Source organism: Kogia breviceps, chromosome 6, assembly GCF_026419965.1.
Source record: "Kogia breviceps isolate mKogBre1 chromosome 6, mKogBre1 haplotype 1, whole genome shotgun sequence".
NCBI lineage: Eukaryota > Metazoa > Chordata > Mammalia > Artiodactyla > Physeteridae > Kogia > Kogia breviceps.
Window position 1 is genome coordinate 7542462 of NC_081315.1, and position 19502 is coordinate 7561963.

General features: G+C 38.8%; 1 protein-coding gene across 2 annotated transcripts in view; it reads left to right on the forward strand.

Annotated features, from left to right (window-relative positions):
- Nucleotides 1–19502, forward strand: part of DSPP (dentin sialophosphoprotein) — a 74999-nt gene that overhangs the window by 41446 nt on the left and 14051 nt on the right. For both annotated transcript variants that reach the window (XR_010840954.1, XM_059067508.2), the window contains exons 2-3: nt 8329–8392; nt 19343–19447. The gene's annotated coding sequence lies outside the window, so the exon portion shown is untranslated. The remainder of the gene's footprint in view (nt 1–8328; nt 8393–19342; nt 19448–19502) is intronic.

A 19502-nucleotide genomic window follows, 5' to 3' on the forward strand; every position in this document is an offset into this window, starting at 1 on the left:
GAGACCCACTTCAGACCTAGGAACACATACAGGCTGAAAGTGAGGGGATGGAAAAAGATATTCCATGCAAATAGAAATCAAAAGAAAGCTGGAGTAGCAATTCTCATATCAGACAAAACAGACGTTAAAGCAAAGACTATTACAAGAGACAAAGAAGGGCACCACATAATGATCAAGGGTTCAATCCAAGAAGAAGATATAACAATTGTAAACATTTATGCACCCAACATAGGAGCACCTCAATACATAAGGCAAATACTAACAGTCATAAAAGGGGAAATCGACAGTAACACAATCATAGTAGGGGACTTTAACACCCTACATTCAGCAATGGACAGATCAACCAAAATGAAAATAAATAAGGAAATACAAGATTTAATTGATACATTAAACAAGATGGACTTAATTGATATTTATAGGACATTCCATCCAAAAACAACAGAATACACATTCTTCTCAAGTGCTCATGGAACATTCTCCAGGATAGATCATATCTTGGGTCACAAATCAAGCCTTGGTAAATTTAAGAAAATTGAAATCATATCAAGTATCTTTTCTGACCACAACTCTATGAGACTAGGTATCAATTACAGGAAAAAATCTGTAAGAAATATGAACACATGGAAGCTAAACATCACACTACTTAATAAGCAAGAGATCACTGAAGAAATCAAAGAGGAAATCAAAAAATACCCAGAAACAAATGACAATGAAAACACGACGGCCCAAAACCTATGGGATGCAGCAAAAGCAGTTCTCAGAGGGAAGGTTATAGCAATACAATCCTACCTTGAGAAACAAGAAACATCTCAAATACACAACCTAACCTTACACCTAAAGCAATTAGAGTAAGAAGAACAAAACCCCCCAAATTTAGCAGAAGGAAAGAAATCATAAAAATCAGATTAGAAATAAATGAAAAAGAAATGAAGGAAAGGATAGCAGAGATCAATAAAACTAAAAGCTTGTTCTTTGAGAAGATAAACAAAATTGATAAACCATTAGCCAGACTTACCAAGAAAAAAAGGGAGAAGACTCAAATCAATAGAATTAGAAATGAAAAAGGAGAAGTAACAACTGACACTGCAGAAATACAAAGGAACACGAGAGACTACTACAAGCAACTCTATGCCAATAAAATGGACAACCTGGAAGAAATGGACAAATTCTTAGAAAAGTACAACCTTCCGAGACTGAACCAGGAAGAAATAGAAAATATGAACAGACCAATCACAAGCACAGAAATTGAAACTGATTAAAAATCTTCCAACAGGGCTTCCCTGGTGGTGCAGTGCTTGCGAGTCCGCCTGCCGATGCAGGGGACGTGGGTTCATGCCCTGGTCTGGGAAGATCCCACGTGCCGCGGAGCAGCTAGGCCCATGAGCCATGGCTGCTGAACCTGCATGTCCAGAGCCTGTGCTCTGCAACGGGAGAGGCCACAACAGTGAGAGGCCCGTGTACCACAAAAAAATAAAATAAAATCTTCCAACAAACAAAAGCCCAGGACCAGATGGCTTCACAGGAAAATTCTATCAAACATTTAGAGACGAGCTAACACCTATCCTTCTCAAACTCTTCCAAAATATAGCAGAGGGAGGAACACTCCCAAACTCATTCTATGAGGCCACCATCACCCTGATACCAAAACCAGACAAAGTTGTCACAAAGAAAACTACAGGCCAATATCACTGATGAACATAGATGCAAAAATCCTCAACAAAATACTAGCAAACAGAATCCAATAGCACATTAAAGGATCATACAGCATGGTCAAGTGGGCTTTATCCCAGGAATGCAAGGCTTCTTCAGTATATGCAAATCAATCAACATGATATACCATAATAACAAATTGAAGGAGAAAAACCATATGATCATCTCAACAGATGCAGAGAAAGCTTTCAACAAAATTCAATGCCCATTTATGAAAAAAACCCTCTAGAAAGTAGGCATAGAGGGAACTTTCCTCAACATAATAAAGGTCACGTATGGGAAACCCACAGCCAGCATAATCCTCAATGGTGAAAAACTGAAACCATTTCCACTAAGATTAGGAACAAGACAAGGTTGCCCACTCTCACCACTATTATTCAACATAGCTTTGGAAGTTTTAGCCATAGCAATCAGAGAAGAAAAAGAAATAAAAGGAATACGAATTGGAAAAGAAGAAGAAAAGCTGTCACTGTTTGCAGATGACATGATACTATACATAGAGAATCCTAAAGATACTACCAGAAAACTACTAGAGCTAATCAATGAATTTGGTAAAGTTGCAGGATACAAAATTATTGCACAGAAATCTCTTGCATTCCTATACACCAATGATGAAAAATCTGAAAGTGAAATTAAGGAAACACTCCCATTTACCATTGCAACGAAAGGAATAAAATATCTAGGAATAAACCTACCTAAGGAGACCAAAGACCTATATGCAGAAAATTATAAGACACTGATGAAAGAAATTAAAGATGATACAAATAGATGGAAAGATATACCATGTTCTTGGATTGGAAGAATCAACATTGTGAAAATGACTCTAGTACCCAAAGCAATCTACAAATTCAATGCAATCCCTATCAAACTACCAATGGCATTTTTCACAGAACTAGAAGAAAAAAGTTCACAATTTGTATGGAAACACAAAAGACCCTGAATAGCCAAAGCAGTATTGAGAAAGAAAAATGGAGCTGGAGGAATCAGGCTCCCTGACTTCAGACTATACTACAAAGCTACAGTAATCAAGACACTATGGTACTGGCACAGGAACAGAAATATAAATCAATGGAACAGGATAGAAAGCCCAGGGATATATCCACGCACATATGGTCACCTTATCTTGGATAAAGGAGGCAAGAATATACAGTGGAGAAAAGACAGCCTCTTCAATAAGTGGTGCTGGGAAAACTAGACAGCTGCATGTAAAAGAATGAAATGAGAACACTCCCTAACACCATACACAAAAATTAACTCAAAATGGATTAAAGACCTAAATGTAAGGCCATACACCATCAAACTCTTGGAGGAAAACATAGGCAGAACACTCTATGAAATAAATCACAGCAAGATCCTTTTTGACCCACCTCCTAGAGAAATGGAAATAAAAGAAAAATAAACAAATGGGACCTAATGAAACATAAAAGCTTTTGCACAGCAATGGAAACCATAAACAAGATGAAAAGACAACCCTCAGAATGAGAAAAAAATATTTGCAAATGAAGCAACTGACAAAGGATTCATGTCCAAATTTTACAAGGAGCTCATGCAGCTCAATATTAAAAAAACCAAACAACTCAATCCAAAATTGGGCAGAAGACCTAAATAGACATTTCTCCAAAGAAGATATACAGATTGCCAACAGACACGTGAAAGAGTGCTCAACATCACTTGTCGTTACAGAAATGCAAATCAAAACTACAATGAGATATCATCTCACCCCAGTCAGAATGGCCACCATCAAAAAATCTACAAACAATAAATGCTGGAGAGGGTGTGGAGAAACGGGAACCCTCTTGCACTGTTGGTGGGAATGTAAATTGATACAGCTACTATGGAGAACAGTATGGAGGTTCCTTAAAAAACTACAAATAGAACTACCATATGACTCAGCAATCCCACTACCGGGCATATACCCTGAGAAAACCGTAATTCAAAAAGAGCCATGTACCACAATATTCATTGCAGCTCTATTTACAGTAGCCAGGACATGGAAGCAACTGAAGTGTCCATCTACAGATGAAGGGATAAAGATGTGGCACATATATACAGTGGAATATTACTCAGCCATAAAAAGAAACGAAACTGAGTTATTTGTAGTGAGGTGGATGCACCTAGAGACTGTCATACAGAGTGAAGTAAGTCAGAAAGAGAAAAACAAATACCATATGCTAACACATATATATGGAATCTAAAAAAAAAAAAAGGTCATGAAGAACCTAGGGCCAGGTGGGAATAAAGATGCAGACCTCCTAGAGAATGGACTTGAGGATACAGGGAGGGGGATGGGTAAGATGGGACGAAGTGAGAGAGTGGCATGGACATATATACACTACCAAATGTAAAAAAGATAGTGGGAAGCAGCCGCATAGCACAGGGAGATCAGCTCAGTGCTTTGTGACCACCTAGGGGGGTGGGATAGGGAGCCTGGAAGGGAGGGAGATGCACGAGGGAAGGGACATGTGTCCCATACTTATTATATGCCAGGCACTGCTTTATATAGATAGTTCTTTTAACTTCACATAGCATTTTGCTGAGACAAAAATAACCAAAGGTATGCTTCATTTTCACTATATAAAACTGCCATTCTTAACAGTAAATCTCAGACATTCAAAAGCAGCTCTTCAGTCTGTTTGATGTGAGAAAGCCCAATATCAGATTTACATTTCCTGAAAGCAATGGTTCCTATAATCTCTTACCTCATAGTTAAGCCTACTTAAAAAGGACTTTTGAGAAAGAAATTTATTTAGATTGGTTGTTCTGTCCAAATTCTTTCATTCACCTTTCAATTGAGTTGATGAATCTCATGATTTCGTGCAGAATTTGTAGACAAAAATGTAACAAATACATGTTCCCATTTAAGGTTGCCTTTGTCCTTTAACATAAAGCAGTAATTCAGGCAGTAACATGAAAATAGTTCAATTACGCAAAGAGGCCCAAAGAAAAACTTTATGGTTGATTTTTGAAGGCTTGCTCTCTCTGCTGTGAGTAGGTTATCCTCGTAAAAATACATTGGAACTACTCATATAATTTCAGGATGAAGAGATAACTTTATACTCTTTCTTTGCATCTTGGTACATTAAAACATTATAATAAGTAAAAACAGAGATATTTTACTTCACTAAGCACCAGCTCGAAATGTTTAATTTAAACATCTTGTTCATTTATTGCAGAAGTCAGCACATTCGTAGCAATCATGTCACCACTCTCTCAATCCTGGGTGGACATTGCTAAAATTGTGAGAACATTTGCTTCCTCTAAATCAGGACTCAAAGCAGCCTCCAAGCTTGTACTGTAGCCATTACTAATCAACCCCAGTTGGCACCTACAAAGAAACCTAAATCTGAATAAGATCAGCTAGTGTATCAAAGTCCATATCCTGGTTGAGATATTGTATTACAGTTTTGTAGGATATTACCGCTGGGGAAAACTGGGTAAAGGGTACTCCAGAGCTATTTTTACTGACAAAACAAGGTTTTTCCCTACACCAACCAATTCTCCTACACCAGCTGGACGTCCTGCAATTCAATTCAATTCTGACACTATTACCTGAGGTTAGCATCAGATCCCACAAATTAAGGGCTCACTTTCATAAGTTCACCCCGCTATAGAAGCCAATCACAAGTCCCAGGCCTCCCATAACTTCTGGCTGAACAACTATAAGTCAGGGGTTCCCACGACCCTCTCCTCAGGTTTGATTATTTGTTAGAACTGCTCACAGAACTTAGGAAGGCACCATACTTACTGATTTATAATTATAAAGGATCGAACTCAGGTGCAGCCAAAGAGCAGAAATGCATAAGGCAAGGTACGGGAAAGGGGTGAAGGGAGCTTCCATGCCCTTCCTGGGTGTACCACCCTCCCAGGACCTCGATTTTTCACTAACTTCTGTGAACCCTGTGATTTAGTGGTATTTATGGAGTTTCCATTATGTAGGAATGGTTAAGTCATTAGCCATTGGATATGAATCATTTTTTTCAAATACCCTTACTATGTATGATGCTCTGTTCTATTCTTTCATGAAAAATACACTAAACTTGATTTTATGATCCACTAATGGGGGTTGTGACCTACAGTTTGAAAAACACAGCAGGCTATTTTCCCTTTCCTGTGACCATTCCATTAATATTGTGGAAGAATCTTTCTTTTCCATGCTAACCAACAGTCTTCTTTTTAGCTTTGCTCAGATCTTACGAACCAAAATTAAAGGGGAAGTTGTCTTAGTTAGTCTTTGCTCATTTAAATTTATAATAGCTCATGCAAAACATCATAGCATAATTCTTCCTGTGGCTTTAGGCATTTTACCACCCACATCCCGTACTTCTCTCTCTCTCTCTCTCTATCTCTCTCTCTTTCTTCCTGGCTACATCCCTGTGAGGGAGCAGATAGACCCATTCAAACTGAACCCTGTCATTTTCTGAACTGATAGGTGGTTTGTTGTTTGAGGAGACTCCAAGGCTATGTCTGTAAGAGGCAAATGTAGGCGAGTTATCCACTGATTTACATTTGGCTTAAAACCTTCTCTGAGTGGGTGTGCTGGGTGGTAGGAGTGGTGGAGCTGGCCTGCGTATCATTTACCCTGGCCCTCCTCCATAGGGCACGGTGTGCCTGGGGGACCTGGCATCCCTAGCTCATCTCCTGGTGGACGCCATAGATACCTACCGGGGACACCTGTACCACCCATCTACAACCCTTCCTTGGGTCATGATATATCAAGGCCTTCAGTTTCCTGGCCCATGTGGGATTACTCTGAGAGCCCAGAAATGCCATAGGCCTGTCAGTGGTTCTGTTCGATTTTGGTAACTGCTGGAACCTCCTGGGTGTCCGGGACTGAGCTAAACACGCCACACACATATCTTGTGGACTCCTCAGAGCGGTCCTGTGATGAGGACATTATGACATCATTTCATATTAGCAAAAAGGCTAGGTAGGTAGGTGGCTTTCGCTCAGTAAGCACTTAAAGGGCAGGGAAGGGTTGAATTAGAAAACGTAATGGGAAAGGAAGCTGCAGAGATGAGATTTATCCCCCCCCCCCCCCCCCCCCCCCGCCACACACGCATCAAAAATAAAGTTTTGAGGAGTTTTGGTGTCCAAGTTAAGCCTGTCCTGCTTTCTTCCTTTTCTGGCCTCGATCATCTGGGCTCAGCCTGCATGATGACAATTTAAATCCTAGAATCTGCTGTGCTTGGCTCTTCTCATTTAGAAAAGAAGATTGAAATTGGCTCTTGGATCTGAGCTTACTTCTCAGTCACAGGCAGACCCCACTTTCAGGTGGAAGACAGTTGACTTTTCCTGTTGGTAGTGGCTCTCAAGTACCGGAGCTCACAGGAATCAACTACGAAACATCTTAAAATGCAGATTTCTGAGCTCCGCTTAGTTAGATTTTGATTTAATAGGTCAGAGGTGGCTCCTTGAAATCTGTATTTTAAACACATTTAGATTTAACAGTCTGAATCAAAGTGATTCAGATTCAAGTTACCTGGGAGCCACATCATGAAAAACGTTAATTCGAGGTCCTATGAGATGTACGCAGGAGTAATCCACACTGTGGGCCTGCTTCCTTGTTAGTCCCATCTTTAAAATTGTCTTAGGGACAGGGAGGGTGGGAGAGAGGGAGACGCAAGAGGGAAGAGATATGGGGACATATGTATATGTATAACTGATTCACTTTGTTATACAGCAGAAACTAACACACCATTGTAAAGCAGTTATACTCCAATAAAGATGTTAACAAAATTGTCTTAGGGAGGACCTCAAATATTTTGCTAAAGACAATAACTATAATATACATATAATGCTTATTAATATTATATTTATTCATAACAACCATGCATAGAGAGTTAAACAGTGCTTCCAAAGCTACCTAGACGTGTCCTCAGCCATATCTAATCAACCAGGATACAGGTCCCTGCAGAAATGTGAGGTTCTCCAGCAAGAAGGCTGGAGAATCTTCTCTGTCTGTGCAGAGATTATTCCTGCTCTTTGGTATCCACGTGTTCCTCCACATTTCCCAGTTTCCCTTGGAGTTGGTTTGGCCCTGCGACTGGGTCCTGGCCAGTGGAATGTGGACAAAAGTAAAGAACTATTTCCAGGCCTGATTCCTAAAATACCCAGCATAGTTTTTCACTCTCTTTTTCTTTCCTTCCCCAACTTCAGATAGGTCATGCCAGGGTGAGATTGAAGCTGCAAGATGGTAGAAAAATAAGATGGAAACAGCCTGGGTTCCTGGGTCATTGTCTATAGGAGAGCTGCTTTGAATTGTGACTCAAGCAACAATAAGCATCTATTGTACTAAGCCCCCAAATTTGGGGCTTATTTATTTTAGCAGCACAGTCTATCCTCTCCTAACACTGCTGTGTTGTTAACAACTGATTAATAGTCACGATGGAAATATATCCTTTACTATGGCAGAACAGACTAATCTGAACTGAATTCCCCATTGTACCAATAACCTAGCAGAACAAAGCCTGGGCAATCTTACCATTGCCCCTTCAAACCAATAGCCCACACAGAACTATTCCAATCAAATATTTGCTGAAAAGTATAAAAGTTAGTCCTCTTTAGCATGCAAGGAATAGCTACCCACTTTTTCTCTTTCTTTTTTTTTTTTTTTGATAGGTAAGAAGTGGATTTATTTAGAGAGAAACACACTCCATGGACAGAGTGCGGGCCATCTCAGCAGGTGAGAAAGGCACCAGGGTATGGGGTTGTCAGTTTTTATAGGGGTGGGTAATTTCGTAGGCTAATGAGGGGGCGGAGTATTCCAGCTACTTTAGGGAAGGGGCGGGGATTACCAGGAACTGGGCCACCGCCCATTTTTTGATCCTTACGGTCAGTTTTGGAACTGTCATGGCGCCTGTGGGTGTGACATTTAGCTTGCTGATGTGTTACAGTGAGGTATACTGAGGCTCAAGGTCAAGTGGCAGTCGACTTGTCCTCCATCTTGGACCCATTTGGTTCTAATCAGTTTAGGTCTTGTCCTTGGGCTATGTCATTCTTCAAAGGTTGTGCCCTGCCCCCTTCCCTCCTGTTTCATTTCCCTCTCAGAGATTTTACTCCCATATTCTTATGGGAAGCAAAAGGGCAATGGTCCGTCTTCTGTAACTGCTTCAAGGCTGAGTAGGGACATCGACTCTGCCTGTCAGGGAGTAAAAATCTCTGGATGCCTGACCTAGGGGCCCCAAGGGCAGGAGAGCTTCTTGTTTTGAGTTGTTATGGGTGGAATCCTTGCATAGCCAGCATCTTGAGGTGGAACTGGTTGTAACTGCTTCCATAGCCTTTCTATGAATCTCCTCGACAACGAGGTGCTTTTCGTAAGAGCACAGAGTACAAGAATAACGATAAACGACAAAAGACTTAAAAGGCATATGTATTTTCTCCACATGACGCATCACAGCCTCTCCTGCGCTCTGGAACACTAGATAGCACTTCAGCACTATGCTTGGGAGCCATTGTAAGCAATGAAATCACCAACAAAAAGCACAAAATACAAAAATGTGGCACTAAACAGACCAAAAAGGACACGTTTATAGTATGAGAGTTGACATAAGAAGGCTGTTACCTTGCTCGACCTCAGCTAGGAATTTGCGTAGAAGGCAACTCAATTCTTTTATGCTCTGTGCATGTACATGTCCTCGATTGACCATAGAATGACTGTGAATATTGATTGGGGGTTACAAATAAATGTTAGCAAGTTAGTAAATTAGCAAACAGGGAAACTTTGAATGAGCAGGATTGACTATCAAAGCTGTTGGATATTGAGAGATGTGGCCTCAATTAAAAGTAGAATGATTTTATGAATACATTTATATTAATAAATATGTGCTGCAAAGTTTATATATAAATAATATGTAAGTAATATTAAAAGATACTATAGGTAAGACCTGTAAATTCGGTCCCATAATAGGTAATTAACAGAAATGCCACTGATGGTTCAAAGAATGGAGCTTCCGTAATGGCAGATTACCTGTGTCCCTCATGGAGTCTAGCCCAGTGCCTTTCTCTGAAAATCTGCTGCCTAAATGTGATTGATAGCCGAAGATGTAGAGCTGGTCTTAGAAGCCGGGAGTAGTTGCTCAGATTCAGAGAAGGTTCAGTTGTGGCAGCTCTATCTAAACACTTCTACAGTCTAGACCTAGTCTGTGTTTTTCTACAGAACTGGTCTGGGAGGTAGTGGGATATGAGATTAGGGATCTCATTAGGGATGTGATTTTATTCATACAACATTTTGGATAAGGCAAAACGATAAGGACAGAAAACATATCAGTGGTTGCTAGTTGCTTTTTTTTTTTCCAACTATTTTTTTTTTAGATCTATCCATGTTGATATGCAGAGTTCTAGTTCATTCCTTTTGAACTGCTACATAGTTATCCCATCATATAACTATATCATTCTTCATTTGTCTAGTCCCCTACTGATGGACGTTTCAGTTGTTGTATTTTTTGCTAATACAACAAACAGCAATGAATATCATTGTGCATATTTTTCAAAATGAAAACTTTTTAAAATTTTATTTAAGTATAGCTGATTTCAAAATGAAAGATTTTTAAATCTACTCTTCAGTAACTTTCAAATATGCAATACAGTATTATTAACAATAGTCAGTATGCTGAACATTACATCCTCATGACTTATTTATTTTATAACTGGAAGTTTGTACGTTTTGACCCCCTTCACTGTTTTCACTTATATCCCACTCCTTGCCTCTGGCAACCAACAGTCTATTTTCTGTATCTATGAGCATGATTTTGTTCATTTGTTTCTGTTGTTGTTTTTTAAAATTTCACATATAAATGAGATCTTATGATATTTGTCTTTCCCTGTATGACTTACTTCACTTAGCATGATGCCCTCAAGGTCCATCCATGTTGTTGCAGATGGAAAAATTTCCTTATTTTTTATGGCTGAACAATATTTCAATGTGTGTGTATGTATGTGTGTATGTGTATATATATGTATGTGCATATATATATATACACATATATATGTACATATATTTAGTTTTTTTAATCCATTAATCCATCAGTGGACACGTGGGTCATTTCCACATCTTAGCTAAATAATGCTGCAAAGAACTTGGGAATGCTTACATTTTTTGAGTTAGCATTTTCGTTTTCTTCTAATAAATATCCAGAAGTGGAATTGTTGGGTCATATGATAGTTTTATTTTTAATTTTTTGAGGAACCTCCATACTGTTTCCCATAGTGGTTGCACCAGTTTACATTTTCACCACCAGTGCACAAGTGTCCCCTTTTCTCCACATCTTTGCCAACATTTGTTATTTCTTGTCTTTTTGCTAGAAACCATTCTAACAGGTGTAAGGTGATATCTTACATGATTTTGATTTCCATTTCTCTGATGATTAGTGATGTTAAGTATCTTTTCATGTACCTGTTGGTCATCTGTACATCTTCTTTGGAAAAACGTCTATTCAGATCTTATGCCCATTTTATTTAAAAAAAAAATTGGATTTACCTGGTGGTCCATTGGTTAAGACTCTGTGCTCCCACTGCGGGTGGGGGGGGCATGAGTTCAATCCCTGGTTGAGGAAGTTCTTCATGACACATGGTGCAGCCCAAAAGAAAAAAAGTTATTGAAGTGTAGTTGATTTACAATGTTCTGTTAGTTTCTGCTGTACAGCAAACTGACTCAGTTATATATATATATTTAATATTCTTTTCCATTATAGTTTATCAGAGGATACCGAATACAGTTCCCTGTGCTCTGCAGTAGGACTTTGTAGTTTATCCATCCCATATATACTAGTTTGTATCTGCTGACCCCACGCTCCCAATCCTCACCCCACCGCCCCCGACCATGGCAACAACATCTGTTCTCTATGTCTGTGAGTCTGTTTCTGTTTCATAGATATGTTCATTTGTGTTGTATTTTAGATTTCCACATACAAGTGATATAATATGGTATTTGTCTTTCTCTGTCTGATTTTGCTTAGTATGATAATCTCTAGGTCCACCCATGTTCCTACAAATGGAATTATTTCATTCTTTTTCATGACTGAATAATATTCCATTGTGTGTGTGAGTATAAATTATATATATATAATATATATACCACATCTTCTTTATCCATCCATCAGTTGATGGACATTTAGGTTGTTTCCATGTCTTGGCTCTTGTAAATAGTGCTGCTATGAACATAGGGGTGTGAATATCTGCCCATTTTTAAATCAGATTTTTTTTTTGCTCCTGAGCTGTATGAGTTCTTTATCTATTTTTAATATTAACCCCTTATAAGATATATGTGGTTAATATTGCAACTGTTTTCTCCCATTCAGTAGCTGCCTTTTCAGTTTGTTGCTGATCTCCTTTCTTGTACAGAAGCTTTTAAGTTTGATTTAATTTAACTTGTTTATTTTTACTTTTCTTACCTTTGTTTTTGGTGTCAGATTAAAAAAATCATCACCAAGACTGACATCAAGGAGTCTGCCATCTGTGTTTTCTTCTAGTAGTTTTATAGTTTCAGGTCTTACATTCAAGTCTTCAATCCATTTTGAGTTAATTTTTATGTATGGTGTAAGGTAGTGGTCCAGTTTCATTCTTTTCCATGTGGCTTTCCATTTTCCTGACATTTTTAATTGAAGATACTGTCCTTTCCCTATTGTATATTTTTGGTTCCTTTGTTGTAAGTTTTTTGACCTTATGTGCATGGGTTTATTTCTGGCCTCTCTCTCTGTTCCGTTAATCTATGTGTCTGTTTTTATGCCACTACCAAGTTGTTTTGATTACAGTAGCTTTGTTTTATAGATTGAAATCAGAAAGTGTGATGTCTCTAGCTTTGTTCTTCTTTTTCAAGGTTGATTTTGTTATTTGGGATCTTTTGCTGTTCCATACAAATTTTAGGATTGTTTGTTCTGTTTCTGTAGAAAATGCTATTAGAATTTTTATGGGGATTGCATGGAATCTGTAGATTGCTTTGGGCAGGATGGTCATTTTAACAATATTAATTCTTCCAATCCATGAGCAGAAAATATTTTTCCATTTATTTGTGTCTTCTTCAATTTCTTCCATTAATGTCTTATAGTTTTCAGTATAAAGGTCTTTCCCCTCCTTGGTTAAATTTATTCCTAGATATTTTATTCTTTCTTATGCAGTTATAAGTGGGATTGTTTTCTTAATTTATCTTTTTGGCAGTTCTCACAAAAATCTTTTTTAACTGCTCAGTTTGAACAATATAAATGCTGAAATAGGAGAAAAATTTCATGATAATGACTTCAGTGTCAGTAGAAAGGACATTAGATGCTGTTTGAACAGCATTTGCAGAATATGGCAGGATAGCCAACACCTTACATTCATGTTTGCTTCAACTTTGACTAAACATTGTCTGCACTTTCATGCAAATATCTAGCAGAATTTGTGTTCATGGTTGTGCCACCAAAAGCAGTACAGTTTTCTCATTAACTCTTAACACAATAATAGAACCCTTCTGAAGTCTCATCTGGAAGAGATTTTACTCACAATAGCCTTATAAGTAACACTTTTTCATGAGAAAAGTAATTGTACAAACAAAGGGAACATGTTTTCTGCATTATGGCTATTTGCATATATAGCTATGTTATAAAAAGATAAGGCATTAGATTTTTCATAAGCTCTGTAACAATAAGTGGAACTATTATATTTTTATTGTTGTAATAGATTTCACCCTGATAATTTATTTGTAATTTGGGGATCAGAAAATACTTCTGGTAGCAGCACATTCTAATAGTTATTTGAGATGAAGGTGGGCGATATCCAGTCTGGAAAGCCATTACAACTTCTGCTGTGATTATTTTATCTTCTTCATCTGAATGTCCCATAAAAATTTATTATTTTATCACATCTTTGGCAGTAGTTGAAGAAATTACATTTTTTATATTTAGTTACTATTTTATACTGATTTATATCTGTCTTTCTATAATTTTTAAAACATTAAATCAACAATTGGGAATTGTACAGAGAATTTCCAAAGGACTTTTTCCTCATTTAATCAATGTTCACTGATCAGAAAATTTATTACAAAATTTATATTACGTTTTGGCATTTGGGGATTCAAATATGCACAAATTAAAGAGCACACAGCAAGGAATGAAAATTGAATTTGATAACATCACGGTCATGATGGTGTGTTTGTCATTCACAAGTAAGAACTCATAACTAGCTGAAAGCAGGGGTTGAACTGTTGAAAGAGTTGCAAACTTGTGAACTACTCAATAACTGAGGTAAAAAAGATGAACTTCCCCTTTGCACAAGGAAGAGCTGTACTCGTAAGGCACAGTATTACTGAGTTAATGTTTTGGGAAGCCTGGCTTTCAGGGATTGGTGGACTTTCAGAAAGTCCAGATGTGCTAGTGTGGCCACTGGAACGAGGCACTTGCTGATTGGCTGTTGTCCTGAAATGTGGGGTTGTCACTGATTGGCAGACTTCCAGAAGCATGGATGTCATTGATTTGCTGACTCTCACAAGCAGTTACTGGAGTGAGGCTCTTGCTGATGGGGTGATTTTTCAGAGCGTGAGCACTGATCTATCACTAATTAATGGTGGTTTCCTGTTCGTGACTTGGGACTTTAGCCAAAGAACAGTCTTTTCTTTTCTTATGTGTGAAAAATATGTATTTCAATTCCAATTCCCTCCTTTTGGCTTTCCCTCAGCCAGACCTGCAGGAGAGAGCATCTCAGGTGGTGCAGATGTGTGGAGGAATAATTTGGGACCGGTGTTGACATTTAAGAGACGTAAGCTCCAATTACTGTGGTGGAAAAATAACACCAACTTTTCATAATTTTTGAGAAGAGCTGAATATAGGACATTTAGGTAGACCCGACAAAGTCAATACAGGAAGCGGGAAAAGTCATTTAAATACAGGACATGTCCGGTACATTCAGGAGGACAGGCAACCGACCCCAACCACATCTCTGGCCCTGCTCCTCTTCTTCCAGGGTCTCGAGCGTCCTCAAAGGGGAGCGGCCCAAGTTGAAGCTGGATGGTCTCAGGAGTCCCACGCCACATTAAAGAGACACTGAGACGTTTGAGTCAAGTAGTAACGTGATTAGATTTTCATTTTAGAAAGATTATGCCAGCATCTGGGTGATAGATTCAGGGGTAGCGCCCAGAGACTGGAACCAGGCATGCCTGTTAAGAGGTTCAGCACTCCGGACAAGAAAAATTAATAATTTACTTATAATATTGCATTAAAAAACGGTTAAAGTTTAAATTTTTATTTTATTTTATTTTATTTATTTTTAATTTAAAAGACATCACTTTACCAATAATCCTAGGAAAGTTTGGGCAGCGACAAGGCAAGGACTCAAACTTGGCAAAGAACCATGAAATTCATAATAGCTCCCCTATTAGGAGTCACGTGTGTGCTGGGTACAGAGTGGTTTCGCATACATTACCTTCACTGTGTCATTATGAAGGAGGCAATTAATTTAGTGCAGTGGCTAAGAGCCAGGTTCTGAGATCGGAATTCTGGGGTTCAAACCTGGGTTCTGTCACTTACTGATTGTGCCACCTTAGGTCCCACTTTCTTCATCCCTGTGATGCAGATAACAGTTATCCTGTGTGATCATTTGAGGACCACATGAGATAATGGGCTTAGATTGCTGTGTACGGGGTGTATCTTGTTATAAATGCAAATATATGTGTTATATAAGTGTTAGCTGTTATCATAACATGATTTTACAGATGAAGAAACTGAATCTTAGAAAGATTAGATTACTTTTCCAAGGTCACACAGGAAAAGGCAGGGGGGTTTGACCCAGATACATCTGACTTCAAAGCTTCAAGTCTATATCATTACTCTCTACTAGCTCTAAATATCTGAGACACAGGTCTGGAGAAAATAAAATATGTGCCCATGAAAGAGGAAAACTTGAAGTTTTTTTTCTTTTCTTCATAAGAAGAAAGGATTATGTGTTTTGGCAGTTGTTGTCTCAGTCATAATAAGACATTGGAAGCTAAGACAGGCCAACAGACATGTCTATTACTTGAGGTTCAGTTATAATGTCTTCTTTAATCAAGCCATTTCAGACAACATCATGCCAACTAGAGCCTTGATGGAAATGGAGTACGGAATCTGGAAGAAATGGTTACCACTTTTTAAAAGACTATGGTTGTTTTAAAAAAAATTAATAGAGTGTCTGTTATTTTAAATTGCACTGACATTAATTCAATGTCAGGCAGTTGAAGGTTTTTGCCATTTAAACTTCCGTCAGTCAAAGATGCCCAGTAGAGATGTTATACACCCGCTCACACAGAGAACCCACTCCAGTGGCTTCTGCTGGTTTGTGAACTAGTTTGAGTCAACTTGAAATAATTTGAGTTGGAACATTCTCCCTGTGTCTACGCTGCTATTGCTATTCTTGCCTTAGTTTTGACGTTTGGCTCAGCTACTGTTTATCCAAATTTAAGGAAACAGGAAGACAAATAGTTCAAAGTCATGGTAATAGAGTAGCCTCTAGATTAAGAGTTCCATTCCAAACTCTTTCTTTAAGAACAGAATAACAATCCTAATTAAGGGTTTATAGATAGCTTTTTTAGTTACTAAATTGATGTAGATCTCTGAGTCCAGATCTTAAATTTTAGTTAATTGTTTGGTTTCCACAATAAATTGAAGTTTATGTTTCCCTTTAGGTAGACCTTATTAAAATCGCAGTTTTAACTTCTCAATTTACAGAATTTGAAATGCGTTAATTACTTCTTTTCCCTTAACAGCTTCCTTGAGGTGTTGACACACGATAAAGTGTACATATATAAAGGGTACAATTTGATGTTTTGACATATGTACACACCCATGAAACAGTCACCACAATTGAGACAATCAAAAGCATCCATCAAAATTTCCTCATGCCCCCTTTAAAAATCCCTTCTTTCTCCGCACCCCAGCACCGTGGCCCCCAGCCCCAATGCATGAAGATGTTGATCTATTTTCTTTCACTGTAGCTTAACATGTGTGGTAGCAGAATTGTAAGACGCTCCCAAGTGACCCTCACTTTTGTACAACCCTCTCTCCTTTGAATGTGAGGAGAACGAGTAAATATGATGAGGTATCATTTCCGTGATTGATCTCTGGTGGCCTTGGCCTACAGCGGCTTGAAGCAGGGGTTCAGATCCCAGCCAGGGATTGAGGTCAGGTGGCGGCAGCGAGAGCACCGAATCCTAGCCACTAGAACAGCGGTCAGTGACAAGGCCCTGGCCCGGCGGCTTCGCAGAAAAAGAATTCCCACAAAGATGGAAAGTAGTGAAACAAGTAGAGTATTCATTAGGGAAACAAGAAGTACAGTACGTGGGGATAGACACACATGGGCGGGCTCAGAGAGAGAGCCACGCCCTCGTGGCAGTTTGAATCACTTATATGGGGCATTTCTTCTGGGTTTCCTTTGGCCAATCATTTTGACTTGCCTGGTTCAAAGTCTGTATTTGGTGTAGCTCAGGATTTTCCCATGTGTGCGCACTCAGCCCTTAGCCAAGATGGATTCTACAGAAGAGGCCTGTGGGTAATGAGCGTCAGCTGGTATCAGCATCACTCTGCTTTGGACCGCCAAGGAGCCCTTCTGCTCACGTGTAGTCACGGAGGTCTCCTTGGCTTCGAGAATGAGGAATGTGTGGTCTTTTATCTTCTCTCTGGGTGGGGCCCAGCCTCCTCAATCATCCTGCTTTTATGAAGTTTCTGCTATTATGGAGTTTCTGTCCACAGTGGGGAAACTGTTCAGGCTGGGGCCCATCTATCTCCTGCCTCATGATGAAGTCCTGTTAATATGGCAAAAAGGATTTGGCCAAGGTAATTTAAGTTTACTAATCAGTTGACTTTAAGATAAAGAGATTATTTAGGTGAGGCTAAATGAGCCACATGAGCCTTCGAAAAGCAAAAGTATACTTGGCGACTTGTTAGGCAGCAAGAGAAAACTAATCTAGATTTTGGTACACGGAAGTGGGGTGCTGCCATAAAAAATCCTTCAAATGTGGGTGTAGCATTGGAATCAGACAATGGGTAGAGGTTGGAAAACTGTTAGTAGAAATCTAGATGTTAAAGACACTGCTGGTGAGGTCTCAGAAGGAAGTGAGAAAGACATTACTGGAATTTGAAGGAAGGGGATTCTTGTTATCCTCGTGACAGGAAGCTTGGCAGAATTTTGTCCTTCAGTCATGTGGAAAGCAGAATTTGTAAGCAATGAACTTGGATATATAGCTAAGGAGATTTTTGAACAAAGTGTTGAAGCTTCCGCCTGGCTTCTTCTTGCTACTTATAACAAAATGCAAGAGGAGAGAAAATACATTGAAAGAAAAACTGTTAAAGAGAAAGAAACCAGGACCTGATGGTACTGAAAGGTCCCTGCCTATCCAAATGGCAAAAGATGTTAAAATTAAGAGATGTGCCATAAGGAGAGAATGATCTAGAAAAAGCTGAGTGTATGACGCTACAATCCTTTGCTGAAACCTGGGAAAGTTAACAAAAGATCAGAATTCTCATGTTAATTCAAATTAACGGAAAATGAAGGCAGGTTCAGTTCCCTAACCTCCACTAGTTATCTGTTGTGTTGCTCCCAGAAGTGACTTAAGACTCCTTAAAATTTGATTAGGTCCTTTAAGCCACCCACGTAAACATGCTGTTTAGATAAGAACAACGCGCTTGCTATGAAAACACAGCTTCAAGGCAAATCTCTTTCCATTCCTTTCACTCCCTTTCAACCTTACTACTTTCCCTGTAATAGATCTATATATAGATTCTGGAGTGATCACTGTTGGGTAGTAGCAAGTTACTTGGTTCACATCCTTTGATATTATGACATTTTTAAAAATTGGAACATTTTGAACAAGTACATGGAGAGACTTAGACTGTCAAGGTTTTCAATTCTTAGGTTGGAGAACTGGTTTAGGGGCTACCCGCATTATAGCATAGGTCTGGGGTTCCAGTGAATGGTGAGTTCAGGTGCCAGAACTGCTGCTAGAATTCTGGTCTGGCTTTCTATGTCGTCCTCCACAGCTAGCACAAATAACAGAGATAACTGAGAGCTAGATCTACTGTATGCATGCACTTTTGCACATCTAGCTACCTTACAATAAGTTTTAGTATTTTGAACATCTATTTTTAAAATTTAGTTTGAATACTAAATTGATACCTTTGTAAGCTGCACACCACTGTTTATTTAGGTCAGAGAGATTTCTTGGGAGTTACTATTTATAGATTGTTAAAGACCCCTCAGGCAATGTCAAGGCTGTTGCATGTGGACAGTTTCTTGAATTATAGTACAGAAACTTTAATACCTACCTCAGGAATGATAGGGGTCTTAAATAGGCAGTCTATTTACTAAAGAAACCTAGAGTTTTCTTAGATTGCCAACCTTAGTAAGACAAGAAATGTCAGGGTGACAGAATTTAAGTGGCTCTTTTCAGATATGTTACACTGATTGTCTATATTTAACATGCAAAACAGCCTCCCAGGAGCTATTTAATTAAGTGAAAATAAGTCTAGTCCCTTTGGAATCAAATGGTTCAGTGAGCAAATACATATCAGCAAGTGAAGGAAGTGGGTAACTTATTATGTGCTTCCTAGGCAAGTGACACTTTATAACCCCACATCATGGATCCTAAACAGTGATTGGCTGAGAAGATGATCGAACTGACTTTAAATTTTGGCAGGTACAAAATCGCCATGCAAAAGTCCAGGACGGCGTGCCTCTCTCAGTCCTCAAAGAGACAGATAAGAGATCCTGGAGTTTCAAAGTCCCTTTGAAGGCTTTTAAGGTAAGATGGACCCAACTGATTTCTTTAGAAAGAAATTTGAATTTCAGAGAAGCCA